The 15,046-nt window shown below is 43.8% G+C and overlaps 1 protein-coding gene across 1 annotated transcript in view; it reads left to right on the forward strand.

Annotated features, from left to right (window-relative positions):
• The first annotated feature begins 5,621 nt into the window (after positions 1 to 5,621).
• LOC126215295 (uncharacterized) overlaps positions 5,622 to 15,046 on the forward strand; it is a 79,547-nt gene continuing 70,122 nt past the window's right edge. Inside the window, exon 1 of the mRNA XM_049941981.1 lies at positions 5,622 to 5,648. The gene's annotated coding sequence lies outside the window, so the exon portion shown is untranslated. The remainder of the gene's footprint in view (positions 5,649 to 15,046) is intronic.

A 15,046-nucleotide genomic window follows, 5' to 3' on the forward strand; every position in this document is an offset into this window, starting at 1 on the left:
AGATTATATCACGGTCAGATGGAGATTCCGAAATCAGATACTGGATTGTAAGGAATACCCAGTAGCAGATATAGACACAGACCACAGTGTAGTAATGATGAAGAGTAGGCTGAAGTTTAGGAGATCAGTCAGGAAAAATCAATACTCAAAGAAGTAAAATACGGAAGTTCTAAGGAATCACGAGATAGGCTTGAAGTTCTCTAATTATATAGATACAGCAATAAGAATAGCTCAGTAGGCTGTACAGTTGAAAAAGCATGGATATCTCTAAAAAGGACAGTCACAGAATTTGGAAAGAAAAACATAGATACGAAGAAGGCAACTTAGAACAAACCTTGGGTAACAGAAGAAATACTTCAGTTAATTGCTGAAAGAAGGAAATACAAAAATGTTCAGGGAAATTCAGGAATACAGAAATACAAGTATCTGATGGAGGAAATTAATAGGAAGTGCAGGAGACAGAAAATGGATACATAAAAACTGTGAAGATATCAAAAAAGAAATACTTGTCAAATGTTAAGAAATACTTGTCAAATGTTCAAATGTGTGTGAAATCTTATGGGACTTAACTGCTAAGGTCATCAGTCCCTAAGCTTACACACTACTTAACCTAAATTATCCTAAGGACGAACACACACACCCATGCCCGAGGGAGGACTCGAACCTCCGCCTGGACCAGCCGCACAGACCATGACTGCAGCCCCCCTAGACCGCTCGGCTAATCCCGCGCGGAAATACTTGTCGGAAGGCCTGATTCAGCATATAGGAAAGTCGGAAATACCTTCGGTGCAATCAAAGGAAGGGTTAGGAATTCCACTGTTAAAAGCAGAAGAGAGAGCGGATAGGTTGAAAGAGTACAATGAAGGCATTTAGGAGGGAGAAGTTTTGTCTGATGTGAGACAAGGAAAAAGCAGGAGTAGATTTAGAACAGATAGGGGATCCAGTATTAGAATGAGAATTTAAGAGAGGTTCGGAGGATTTAAGGTAAATAAAACAGAAAGGAGAGATAACATTCCCTCAGAGTTTCAAAAATCATTGGGGGGGAGTGGCTACAAAACGACTATTCGCGTTTCTGTGTAGAATGTATGAGTCTGGCGATGTAGCATCTGACTTCCGGAATAACATCATCCATACAACTGACGATCAGTGTGGCTTTCGGAAAGGTAAAGGCATCAGAGAGACAATTCAGACGCTGCGCTTGATAATGGCAGCAAGCCTAAAGCAAAACCAAGACACGCTCATAAACTTCGTCGACCTGGAAAAAGCGTTCGACAACGTAAAACGGTGCATCATCCAGTTTAAATATGGATAAAATGGTGCAAGATGTTTGAAATTATGAGAAAAATAGCGGTAAGCTGTAGGGAGAGACGGGTAATATACAATATGAATAAGAGCGAAGAGGGAATAATAAGAGTGGACGACCAAGGACGAAGTCCTCAGATTAAAAAGGGTGTTAGCTGGGGATATAGCCTTTCGCTCCCACTGTTCGATCCCTACATCGAAGAAGCAGAGATGGAAATAAAAGAAACGTTCAAGAGTGGAATTAAAATTCAAGGTGTAAGAATATCAATGATACGATTCGCTGATGATATTGCTATCCTGAGTGAAAGTGAAGAAGAATTACATGATCTGCTGAACGGAATGAATAGTGTAGTGAGTACTCAATACGGATTGAGAGTAATTAAATATAATTGAGAACAAAAGGATATGTCCGATAAGTAGCTAATTTCTGTAAAATACACTCCTGGAAATTGAAATAAGAACACCGTGAATTCATTGTCCCAGGAAGGGGAAACTTTATTGACACATTCCTGGGGTCAGATACATCACATGATCACACTGACAGAACCACAGGCACATACACACAGGCAACAGAGCATGCACAATGTCGGCACTAGTACAGTGTATATCCACCTTTCGCAGCAATGCAGGCTGCTATTCTCCCATGGAGACGATCGTAGAGATGCTGGATGTAGTCCTGTGGAACGGCTTGCCATGCCATTTCCACCTGGCGCCTCAGTTGGACCAGCGTTCGTGCTGGACGTGCAGACCGCGTCAGACGACGCTTCATCCAGTCCCAAACATGCTCAATGGGGGACAGATCCGGAGATCTTGCTGGCCAGGGTAGTAGACTTACACCTTCTAGAGCACGTTGGGTGGCACGGGATACATGCGGACGTGCATTGTCCTGTTGGAACAGCAAGTTCCCTTGCCGGTCTAGGAATGGTAGAACGATGGCTTCGATGACGGTTTGGATGTACCATGCACTATTCAGTGTCCCCTCGACGATCACCAGTGGTGTACGGCCAGTGCCCGCATCTCGTGGTCGTGCGGTAGCGTTCTCGCTTCCCACGCCCGGGTTCCCGGGTTCGATTCCCGGCGGGGTCAGGGATTTTCTCTGCCTCGTGATGGCTGGGTGTTGTGTGATGTCCTTAGGTTAGTTAGGTTTAAGTAGTTCTAAGTTCTAGGGGACTGATGACCATAGCTGTTAAGTCCCATAGTGCTCAGAGCCATTGTACGGCCAGTGTAGGAGATCGCTCCCCACACCATGATGCCGGGTGTTGGCCCTGTGTGCCTCGGTCGTATGCAGTCCTGATTGTGGCGCTCACCTGCACGGCGCCAAACACGCATACGACCATCATTGGCACCAAGGCAGAAGCGACTCTCATCGCTGAAGACGACACGTCTCCATTCGTCCCTCCATTCACGCCTGTCGCGACACCACTGGAGGCGGGCTGCACGATGTTGGGGCGTGAGCGGAAGACGGCCTAACGGTGTGCGGGACCGTAGCCCAGCTTCATGGAGACGGTTGCGAATGGTCCTCGCCGATACCCCAGGAGCAATAGTGTCCCTAATTTGCTGGGAAGTGGCGGTGCGGTCCCCTACGGCACTGCGTAGGATCCTACGGTCTTGGCGTGCATCCGTGCGTCGCTGCGGTCCGGTCCCAGGTCGACGGGCACGTGCACCTTCCGCCGACCACTGGCGACAACATCGATGTACTGTGGAGACCTCACGCCCCACGTGTTGAGCAATTCGGCGGTACGTCCACCCGGCCTCCCGCATGCCCACTATACGTCCACGCTCAAAGTCCGTCAACTGCACATACGGTTCACGTCCACGCTGTCGCGGCATGCTACCAGTGTTAAAGACTGCGATGGAGCTCCGTATGCCACGGCAAACTGGCTGACACTGACGGCGGCGGTGCACAAATGCTGCGCAGCTAGCGCCATTCGACGGCCAACACCGCGGTTCCTGGTGTGTCCGCTGTGCCGTGCGTGTGATCATTGCTTGTACAGCCCTCTCGCAGTGTCCGGAGCAAGTATGGTGGGTCTGACACACCGGTGTCAATGTGTTCTTTTTTCCATTTCCAGGAGTGTAGTTATAATGTTCCCAGTGTTAAGTACGTCATAACATGGGCCTTACATAAAAGAGCTTTGCAACAACTGCTCGAAAGTACCGTGATCCCAAAATAGCGTAAAACATCTCGGATTTATTTTATGAGAATAACATGATGTCATAGGAGCAACGACGCACATGACGTTATCTACTACTAAAAAATCATTCATAAAGTAAGTCAAAGCGCGCCTAGCAAATCTACAAATATGGCTTGTTCCTACATAAAAATCACAGTGTCACTAATGTATGCAATGACACTTGAAAATGGGCTAAGGCCGAAATTGTACAATTGAACATGAAATAAGGAGAATGGCAGCTGAAGGCATCAAGAAATCTTTCAAAAAACTATCTAAATTGCTCAGTACAGTTTCTTTCATTATGTTTGTTAAGTACAGCTCAGACAAATTGTGCGTAAAACCATCAGTTCCATAAAACCTGAGTTTTTCTAACACTGTAACATGGTCTAACAGTGAAATACCCTGTATAAGTCATAACAAACTGCAGCTGGTGATGTTTTATTATTTATGGACTTCAATATTTGGTGGGTGAACGTATACATAGCATTCTCGTTGAGTAATAGTCCTGGAATCCAAACTGTGATATGCTAAGTAAGTGGTTTCTACTGAAATGTGGTACTACTCTCGAATGTATTATTTTTTCGTATATTTTGGAGAAAGATGACAGTAACGAAACTGGGCGATAATTATTTGAATTTTCCGTGTCACCTTTCTTACTGACAGGCTTAACAGCTGCATATGGTAACTTGTTTGGAAAAATCCACTGTGCCAGAGATTGCTTTGCAGATGTTACTAAGCACACTACTTGTAAGTTAGAATAACTTTTAAGATTTCTGTCCGAAATTCCGTCAATACCATACGAGCATTTGTTTCTTAGAGTTTTTATAACTCTATTAACTTGAGTGAAGTGTTAATAATTGAGGGGAAAGATGACAGTAACGAAACTTGGCGATAATTATTTGAATTTTCCGTGTCACCTTTCTTATTGACAGGCTTAACAGCTGCATATGGTAACTTGTTTGGAAAAATCCACTGTGCCAGAGATTGCTTTGCAGATGTTACTAAGGACACTACTTGTAAGTTAGAATAACTTTTAAGAATTCTGTCCGAAATTCCGTCAATACCATACGAGCATTTGTTTCTTAGAGTTTTTATAGCTCTGTTAACTTGACTGAAATGTTAATAATTGAGGGGCTTCTCTACAGAACCGTTGAGGAATGGAACGTATGGAAAACATCGACGAGACTAGGGGACAGTGTAACAGGACATATACTAAGACGTCAGATAGTAAACTCTATGGTACTAAAGGAGACTCTAGTGCGCAAAAACAGTAAGGAAAGGCAGAGATTGGAATACAAATAACTGAGTACGCAAGACGAAAGTGCTACTCTGAGATGATGAGGTTGGCGCATGAGGCGAATTCGCGTCGGACCAAAAATCGGAAAACTGGTGACAAAAAAAAGATAAAAATGGAAAGAAAATAAGGTTTAATTCTGAGCATACTTTGGGTACGTTGACTCGCCACACAAGCAACGAAGTGGACTCCTTGTCAAGGTCTAAAATCTAGGAAATTGACAGCGGTGGATGACATAAATTTCATACAGGTCAGACATGGGGTAAGTTTAACACCAGATTTAAAGAACATGTTATTTGCAAAGAGAACAATAATTCTATAATGGCAACACGTTTGGAAGAGACCGTCCACACTATTTCAATAGCCATCAGAGCCCTACAAATACGACGCACAAACAAGAAAAAAAAAAGACTCCTAGATGCACTCGAGGAAATGGAAGGAAAAAAAGAAATATTAGTAGACTAGGGATTAGAACCACTGTCCTCACAAATCCGTGTATTGTGTCTAAACCATATCGCCACCCGGCTCGTTTCATAATAATACTTACGGAGAGTAATTTGTACACAAGTGCCTGACATCTATTGTCCACGTGATCACTTGGCGTAATCGCTAGCCCCTGCGATGACAACTTATTATGTTATGGAGTTTGACAGAAGTAGTTTTATCTGTCCGAGATAATCTTTCTCGAGCAGCTGCTTCATTGCTCTGACGCAAACTGGCTGTCGTTAATTCCCTGCATCCTGTTCTCCAGACAACCATCTGTCTATCTTATCAAGATGGCATAAATTCCTCTGGGAACCTCCTACAGCTACAGACAGCTGCCTGTTTGCCCACCGAGCAAAGTCACCGTGCCCGGGACAGATCGCTGAGTCTTGCGCAAGGTAAGGCCGTTCGTAACAAACGTTATCTTACACCGAAGAGCCAAAAAAACTGGTAAACCTGCAGAAGTGCTGCAACAGCACGTGGATGGACTCGACTAATGTCTGAAGTAGTGCTGCAGGGAACTGAGACCATGAATTCTGCAGGACTGTCCATAAATCCGTAAGAGAACGTTGGGGGTGGAGATGTCTTCCGAACAGCACGTTGCAAGGCAACCCAGATATGCTCAATAATGTCCATGTCTGGGGAGTGTGGTGGCCAGTGGAAGTGTTCAAAATCAGAAGAGCGTTCCTGGAGCCACTCTGTAGCAATTCTGAACGCACGGAGTGTCGTCCTGCTGAAATTGCCCAAGTCCGTCGGAATGCACAATGGGCATGATTGCATGCAGCTGATTAGACATGACGCTTACGACTATGTCACCTGTAAGGGTCGTATCTAGACGTATCAGGGGTCCCATATCACTCCAATCGCACACGCCCCACACCATTACAGAGCCTCCACCAGCTTGAAACGTCCCGTGCTGACATGCAGGGTCCATGGATTCATGAGGTTGTCTTCATACCCGTACACGTCCATCCCCTCAATACAATTCGAAACGAGACTAGTCCGACCAGTCAACGTGTTTCCAGTCGTCAACAGTCCAGATTCGGTGTTGATGGGACCAGGCGAGGCCTAAGGCTTCGCGTTGCGCAGTTATCAAGGGTTCAGATGTGAGCTTTAGGTTCCGAAAGCCCACGTGGATGATGTGTCGTTGAACGGTTTGCACGCTGACACTTGTTGATGCACGTTTCTCTTCAGTCATTGCTGGTCTCGTTCTTGCAGGATTGTGGTGTGCGTACTGTAAGACCTTCGGTACACACACCATCAGATTAATAGACTTGTCGCTCTAGCGAAGTAGGCGAGTATCAGCAATATGTCTCGTGGTCTTATCGTGGCGTGTTTATCTTCTGCCGTTAGGTCAGACGATAGAAATGACACTTGCATGCTTAGAGTAGCAGATTGACGGTGAGCAACTTTAAACAGAACTTGATTAATTTTCACACACATTTATTAAAATAATAAAAAGCATAAAAATTACTTAACTTGGTTCTGGATGCTGTTTACAATTGACAATCTGAAGTTCCTTTGGTCTTGGTACGTTAATCTTATTCCCACATATCTCTGATACTTGACACAGTGTCTATAAATTTATCTTCATGGCTATGTACAGGAATATGATAATCTTATTAGGCGCAGACTGAAACTTGACTATAGACTGGTAGAGACAAATGCAGACTAATGCAGACGGACTAATCAGAGGTCTGTACACTCGTTATAATACCTCGAGCGTAAAGGTATCACTGCGCGAGTGTGATCCGCGAGGAGAAAAGGTTCTACATTAGCAGCAATCTCATTGGCTGCGTTACATATTAATCCGCGGATCGGCGGAAGCACAATTTGGTCTGTCTCTAAGACAGCGCCATCTCGTAGTGCGCAGACGGACGAGCGCTGCGCCTGTTTTGTGCTTAGCGGGTAGCGCTCTATTGGGAAAGTTGTGTACGCGCTGACTTCGCGGAACTACGAGGTGCATTCAAGTTCTAAGGCCTCCAATTTTTTTTCTAATTAACTACTCACCCGAAATCGATGAAACTGGCGTTACTTCTCGACGTAATCGCCCTGCAGACGTACACATTTCTCACAACGCTGACGCCATGATTCCATGGCAGCGACGAAGGCTTCTTTAGGAGTCTGTTTTGACCACTGGAAAATCGCTGAGGCAATAGCAGCACGGCTGGTGAATGTGCGGCCACGGAGAGTGTCTTTCATTGTTGGAAAAAGCCAAAAGTCACTACGAGCCAGGTCAGGTGAGTAGGGAGTATGAGGAATCACTTCAAAGTTGTTATCACGAAGAAACTGTTGTGTAACGTTAGCTCGATGTGCGGGTGCGTTGTCTTGGTGAAACAGCACACGCGCAGCCCTTCCCGGACGTTTTTGTTGCAGTGCAGGAAGGAATTTGTTCTTCAAAACATTTTCGTAGGATGCACCTGTTACTGTAGTGCCCTTTGGAACGCAATGGGTAAGGATTACGCCCTCGCTGTCCCAGAACATGGACACCATCATTTTTTCACAACTGGCGGTTACCCGAAATTTTTTTGGTGGCGGTGAATCTGTGTGCTTCCATTGAGCTGACTGGCGCTTTGTTTCTGGATTGAAAAATGGCATCCACGTCTCACCTATTGTCACAACCGACGAAAAGAAAGTCCCATTCATGCTGTTGTTGCGCGTCAACATTACTTGGCAACATGCCACACGGGCAGCCGTGTGGTCGTCCGTCAGCATTCGTGGCACCCACCTGGATGACACTTTTCGCATTTTCAGGTCGTCATGCAGGATTGTGTGCACAGAACCCACAGAAATGCCAACTCTGGAGGCGATCTGTTCAAATTCTCTCCACTTTCTCGATCATGTTGTCAGAGTGGCTTGTGTGATCCCGAGGTTGGTTTGGTTTGTTACCACACGATGTTCTACCTTCATTAAACTGTCGCACCCATGAACGCACTTTCGACACATCCATAACTCCATCACTACATGTCTCCTTCAACTGTTGATGAATTTCAATTGGTTTCACACCACGCAAATTCAGAAAACGAATGATTGCACGCTGTTCAAGTAAGGAAAACGTCGCCATTTTAAGTATTTAAAACAGTTCTCATTCTCGCCACTGGCGCTAAAATTCCCTCTGCTGTATGGTGCTGACATCTCTGGGACGAATTGACAATGAACGCGGCCTCATTTTAAAACAATGCGCATGTTTCTATCTCTTTCCAGTCCGGAGAAAAAAAATCGGAGGCCTTAGAACTTGAATGCACCTCATATGTACACAACAAGGATCTTGTTCGGGGATGTTCGAGAATGCCGCATAATGTACCAGAAGATTACAGAATCAACCAGAAGGTTCGAGAATGTACTAGCACGTTCTCGAATGATCCATATCCTCTTCTGGTGTGGATGCTTTCCGACTCGTATGTTCTAAAGTACTCCAGACGGTTGTAGATATTCCCGAAGTGCTCTTCAACGTCTTCTTGAGTGCTTTAGAATGTCCTGGAATCTTTCAGATAGGTGGAGAGTTTTCTTTAACGTCGCCTAGTGTTTATGAATATTTTCAAATCTTCTTGGAATGTTCTGTGTACAGAGTACTTATTTCAGATTAGGGTTTCGTTGAATACTTAAGCATATGAAGAGCATTTAACAGTATCTTTAACACTTCGAGAACATTTGAAAGCGTTAAATACTTTTTTAATGTACATTTTTTACAGTGTTCTAGAATGCTCGAGAGTGATATAGAACGTCCTCAGAATATAACTGAAAATAGAAACAAAGCGAATTGACTCTTTTCAAGCTAGTTTTAAATAGATGAAGATAATTAGTATTCATATGAACCCTCCAGTGTAGCCGAGAGCGCTAACGCGCTGCTTCCTGGACTCGGGTAGGCGCGCCGGCCCCAGATCGAATCCGCCCGGCCGATTAAAGACGGGGGCCGATGTGCCGGCCAGCCTGGATGTGGTTTTTAGGTGGTTTTCCACATCCCGCTAGGTGAATACCGGGCTGGTCCCCATGTTCCGCCTCAGTTACACGGCTCGCAGACATCTGAACACTTTCACACTATTCCATGTATTACACTGGACGCAGGCAGTTGTACACTAATTCCGTCCCGGTGGGTACGGGGTGGCGGCAGCAAGGGCATCTGACCACCCCTTAACCATCAACAAGCCAAATCCGATTAACGATGGCTGACCCTGCGTAACTGCGGGACAGGGCTCAAGCGATAGATAGAATAAGAACTCATATGAAATCCACAGAAATGTTACTGATGACTCCTATTAGGAAAACGATTTATTATAATACCTCAGTAGTTCAATGGCGTGTCTAGGTACTGTTAATTAGACAACACTCTGGAATTTGTTTGTTCTTAATCTACTCAACTAACCCTGTCGCGCAAAGGGGACCTATAGTTTGATGTGGAATTCGAACTACGTGTCTTCGTTGGCCAATCTTCACATCATGGAGAGTTACAGGTTATGTTAAAGGCAGACCGAAAAATTTCCGTAGTCCGACTGGATTTCGATCTCATGCTCTCTCATTTTCCATGCACACGGTATACCATTAGACCACCAGTACTAACAATATTTTATTAGAAATGGATACGATGTTGTTAGAGAAAAATGGAGTAAGTAAGTGGTCAGTGTGTCTGAGTTTGTGCAGATGGCCCGGGTTCAGTTCCTTGCCAGGGACTTTCCCTTGGCCGGAGCTACCTGAGTGAGGAGAAACGAATGCACGCCTCTCGATACCGCATCATGTGCAAAGGGTGACACGGCGGTCGGTCGACACCGCGTGTTCCTCTGGGACACACCCCAATCCACAGTTTTGTAAATGCCAGCTATTAAAAAGTACCAATTTTCGGTAATGTGTTAAAATATAAAGATTATTCGAACTTGGAAGCTTGAAATCAATATTTTGGTCAGTACCATCTTCCTGACTTCGACAGAGATCTAGATGGATGAATCGAAGGGCATCGGTGAGAACAAAGCAGAAGGCGCAGTAAACGTCACTGCATAAAATTATCAGGCCCTACATTTTCTACCTAGGCAGGGAACGATCTACAACGCAGAAGCCATTTGACTTATGCAGTGAGTGAAATATTACAGATCTTCGACAATGAGCATTATCGTGGTATCAACCGATTCCGTAAATGCAGTAAACAGCCTCAGGAAACCAAAATGGAACAAAAATATGTTGCTTGTAATTAAAGCCAGGTACAGGGTGTTCCAAAACACACCGACAAACTTCAGGTTCAAATGGTTCAAATGGCTCTGAGCACTATGGGGCTTAACAGCTGAGGTCATCAGTCCCCTAGAACTTAGAACTACGTAAACCTAACTAACCTAAGGACATCACACACATCCATGCCCGAGGCAGGATTCGAATCTGCGACCGTAGCGGTCGCTCGGTTCCAGACTGAAGCGCCTAGAACCGCTCGGCTACTAAGGCCGGCCGACAAACTTTAGGCAATGATTTCTTATACATAAGTTAAAAATGTCTACAATAATTTTATCTTAAATTTGTCCGTATAAATGATGCTGTGACGTATGCTAAATATGATTCAAAGCCGGCCGGCGTGGCCGAGCGGTTCTAGGCGCTTCAGTCTGGAACCGCGCGACCGCTTCGGTCGAAGGTTCGAATCATGCCTCGGGCATGGATGTGTGTGATGACCTTAGGTTAGTTAGGTTAAGTAGTTCTCAGTTCTAGGGGACTGATGACCTCAGAAGTTAAGCCCCATAGTGCTCAGAGCCATTTGAACCATTTTTATGATTCAAAGAACCCTCTGATGATAATTGTCCCAGAAATTAGTTTTGGGGGAATAAATAAATAAATATATAAATGACAGAAAGCGAATACGCAGTTCCATATTGTTGTAAAGATGTCTAGTGCATGGGCTCTAAACTATATTCCTTAAGAAGTATTGAGCAAGAGTTGAAACTTCCGGGCTGAGAGGCCTTCGTCGATATATAAAATTTCCACCTAACGTTTCGTCTCCATCTGTGGGAGACATCTTCTGAGGTCGTCCGGCTACTTCCTATAGTATGAAACGGATTTATTCTACTGCAAGGTCTTTGCTTTCTATATTTTGGGAGGAGGAAGCATTGACGAAAACAAGGGAATAAACGCCTAGTAAACATGGTATCAAAACGCATACTTTTAAAGCTATTCAGCTTGTTTTCATTTTCGCTAGTGTGAAACACATTTCTTCTACTGAACACGTGCTCACAGCACTTTAGTAATCCACCGCTTTAGAGCTATCGTTTACTACTTTTTTTTCCTTTTTTTGGCCCATATTACCTCTCCCCCAAAAAATGCAAAGCAAAGAACAGATGTGCCTCTTAGTATTGATTACGAACAAGTGCTCATTCATAGCTATTATGGTATCCTCCTTAGAGCCACTGTTTACAACTAATTTGCTAAGGCACGCGACCCTAAAGATTCTCGGTGTCTTTTTTTATTTGGGGTGAGGCTACAGGACACCCTGCACAATACTATCCGTGTAATGGTTAATGGTTCAAGGCCCCAGCAGCCGGATATCCTATTTATTGTTTTCCACAGACAAGAAAAAAAAATCATTTTCAGTACTTCATACAATAGTGTGTGTGTGTGTGTGTGTGTGTGTGTGTGTGTGTGTGTGTGTTTTGCATTAGCGGAACACAGAGCATGCAAATTACCCAGACTGTATTCGTCAAACATTTCAGAATGAAGTCACTTAGCGTCTTACAACAGACTTTACAGATAAGTTCCAACCTTTTCGGAGCATCTTCTCACTGACATCCCCACTCAGTAAATAAAGAAAGAAAAAAAGTTTCTCGCTTACTACAGTTTCTCTTTCCTCGCACCAGTCATGACATTGTAATTTATTACTTATTCACCACTGACTCTAGCCGGAACGAGGACTGTTGATATTTCATATCGGGTGTCCGATGTATCGATATTTAAGAGAATAGAATTATCGACACTCGATACACCGAAAAAGGTATCGAAATACAGATTCGTCGACGAAAATAAGAATGTTGTTGTTGTGGTCTTCAGTCCTGAGACTGGTTTGATGCAGCTCTCTATGCTACTCTATCCTGTGCAAGCTTCATCTCCCAGTACCTACTGCAGCCTACATCCTTTTGAATCTGCTTAGTGTATTCATCTCTTGGTCTCCCTCTTCGATTTTTACCCTCCACGCTGCCCTCCAGTACTAAATTGGCGATCCCTTGATGCCTCAGAAGATGTCCTACCAACCGACCCCTTCCTCTAGTCAAGTTGTGCCACAAACTCCTCTTCTTCCCAATTCTATTCAGTACCTCCTCATTAGTTATGTGATCTACCCATCTAATCTTCAGCATTCTTCTGTAGCACCACATTTCGAAAGCTTCAATTCTCTTCTTGTCCAAACTATTTATTGTCCATGTTTCACTTCCATACATGGCTACACTCTATACAAATACTTTCACAAATGACTTCATGACACTTAAATCTATACCTGATGTTAACAAATTTCTCTTCTTCAGAAATGCTTCCCTTCCCATAGCCATTCTAAATTTTATACCCTCCTTAATTCGATCATGATCAGTTACGTTGCTCGCCAAATAGCAAAACTCCTTTACTACTTTAAGTGTCTCATTTCCTAACCTAATTCCCTCTGTATCACACGACATAATTCGACTACATTCCATTATCCTCCCTTTGCTTTTGTTGATATTCATCTTATACCCTCCTTTCAAGACACTGTCCATTCCGTTGAATTGCTCTTTCAAGTTCTTTGCTGTCTCTGACAGAATTACAATGTCGTCGGCGAACCTCAAAGTTTTTATTTCTTCTCCATGGATTTAAATACCTACTCCGAAATTTTCTTTTGTTTCCTTTACTGCTTGCTCAATATACAGATTGAATAACATCGGGGAAAGGCTGCAACCCTGTCTCACTCCCTTCCCAACTACTGCTTCCCTTTCATGCCCCTCGACTCTTATAACTGCCATCTGGTTTCTGTAAAATAACAATATCCAATGCATATTATAAATATACTGCCGATTTTAAAGCTGTATATTTATGCATTCATTTATTTTTAGATACTCTGTAAATCAAGAAGCTAGCAATTCGCCTACCCCCCTCATAACAAGAATTGAAAAGAAAACGATGCACATTCTCGCTTGGCGATAACCACTGTGCTAACAATGGAAACTGTTCGAGCCCTCCCTCGGACATGTGTGTGTGTGTTGTCCTTAGTTTAAGTTAGATTAAGTAGTGTATACGCCTAGGGACCGACGACCTCAGCAATTTGGTCTCCTACGCACTTACGTCAAATTTCCAAATTTTTCCAGGGGTAACTGCATGTAAGAGGCATAATAAAAGGTGCCCGAGGGGTCCGTCGTTCGGTTCGTCACATATCCGGAACGCTTCATGTCGACTCCCCTGTTTTTTTTAATTTCTGCGAACGCCAACGACCTAACAGCTGTAGCGTAAAAATTGGGTGGCGAAGCTAAGTGTTGCAGTTTCTGTTGGTATCGCCGAGCGCCGATTACGTCAGCATTTCCGCTCACATGTCTTCGCCACCACGACGGCCAATCTTGTAATTCACACTTTTGTTCAGCGGTTTCGGCACCTGTTTATGAGGAACGCCGATACGAAGAAATAGCATACACATTGAGTCATTTTTTTTCCCCGCAATTTCAATGCTGTTTCATCAAATCGAAAATCTTGTTACGTCATTCACACCGTCACCGCCAGTACAATCGGATTACTTTTCTTGTGCCACCTATACCTGCTTCACACATTCAAAGAGAAAGACTGGACGTGATGAAAGCTCAACAATTAGTAAAATTCCTTCACGAAATGAAAGTAAAATAATGTTCAAGTACAATTTCACCACAAATTCCGATAATATACTGAAAATTATGAAAAAAATATTAATATAAAACAGAGACAGCAAAGGACTTGGAAGAGCAGTTGAACGGAATGGTCAGTGTCTTGAAAAGAGGACATGAGATGAACATCAACAAAAGCAAAACGAGGATATTGGAATGTAGTCGAATTAAGTCGGGTGATGCTGAGGGAATTAGATTAGGAAATGAGACACTTAGAGCAGTAAAGGAGTTTTGCTATTTGGGGAGCAAAATAACTGATGATGGTCGAAGTAGAGAGGATATAAAATGTAGACTAGCAATGGCAAGGAAAGCGTTTCTGAAGAAAAGGAATTTGTTAACATCGAGTATAGATTTAAATGTCAGGAAGTCGTTGCTGAAGGTATTTGTATGGAGTGTAGCCATGTATGGAAGTGAAACATGGACGATAAATAGTTTGGACAAGAAGAGAATAGAAGCTTTTGAAATGTGGTGCTACAGAAGAATGCTGAAGATTAGATGGGTAGATCACATAACTAATGAGGAGGTATTGAATAGAATTGGGGATAAGAGGAATTTGTGGCACAACTTGACTAGAAGAAGGGATCGGTTGGTAGGACTTGTTCTGAGGCATTAAGGGATCGCCAATTTAGTACTGGAGGGCAGGGTGGAGGGTAAAAATCGTAGAGGGAGACCAAGAGATGAATAAAAAGACTGCCTAAATGCCTCTGTACGAGCCCTAATCTCTCTTATCTTATCTTTGTGGTCTTTCCGTGAAATGTAAGTTGGCGGCAGTAAAACTGTACTGCAGTCAGCCTCAAATGCTGGTTCTCTAAATTTCCTCACTAGCGATTCACGGAAAGAACGCCTCCTTTCCTCTAGAGACTCCCACCCGAGTTCCTGATGCATTTCCGTTAACACTCGCGTGATGATCAAACATACCAGTAACAAATCTAGCAGCCTGCCTCTGAATTGCTTCTGTGTCC

This window comes from Schistocerca nitens, chromosome 12 (assembly GCF_023898315.1).
Source record: "Schistocerca nitens isolate TAMUIC-IGC-003100 chromosome 12, iqSchNite1.1, whole genome shotgun sequence".
Lineage (NCBI taxonomy): Eukaryota > Metazoa > Arthropoda > Insecta > Orthoptera > Acrididae > Schistocerca > Schistocerca nitens.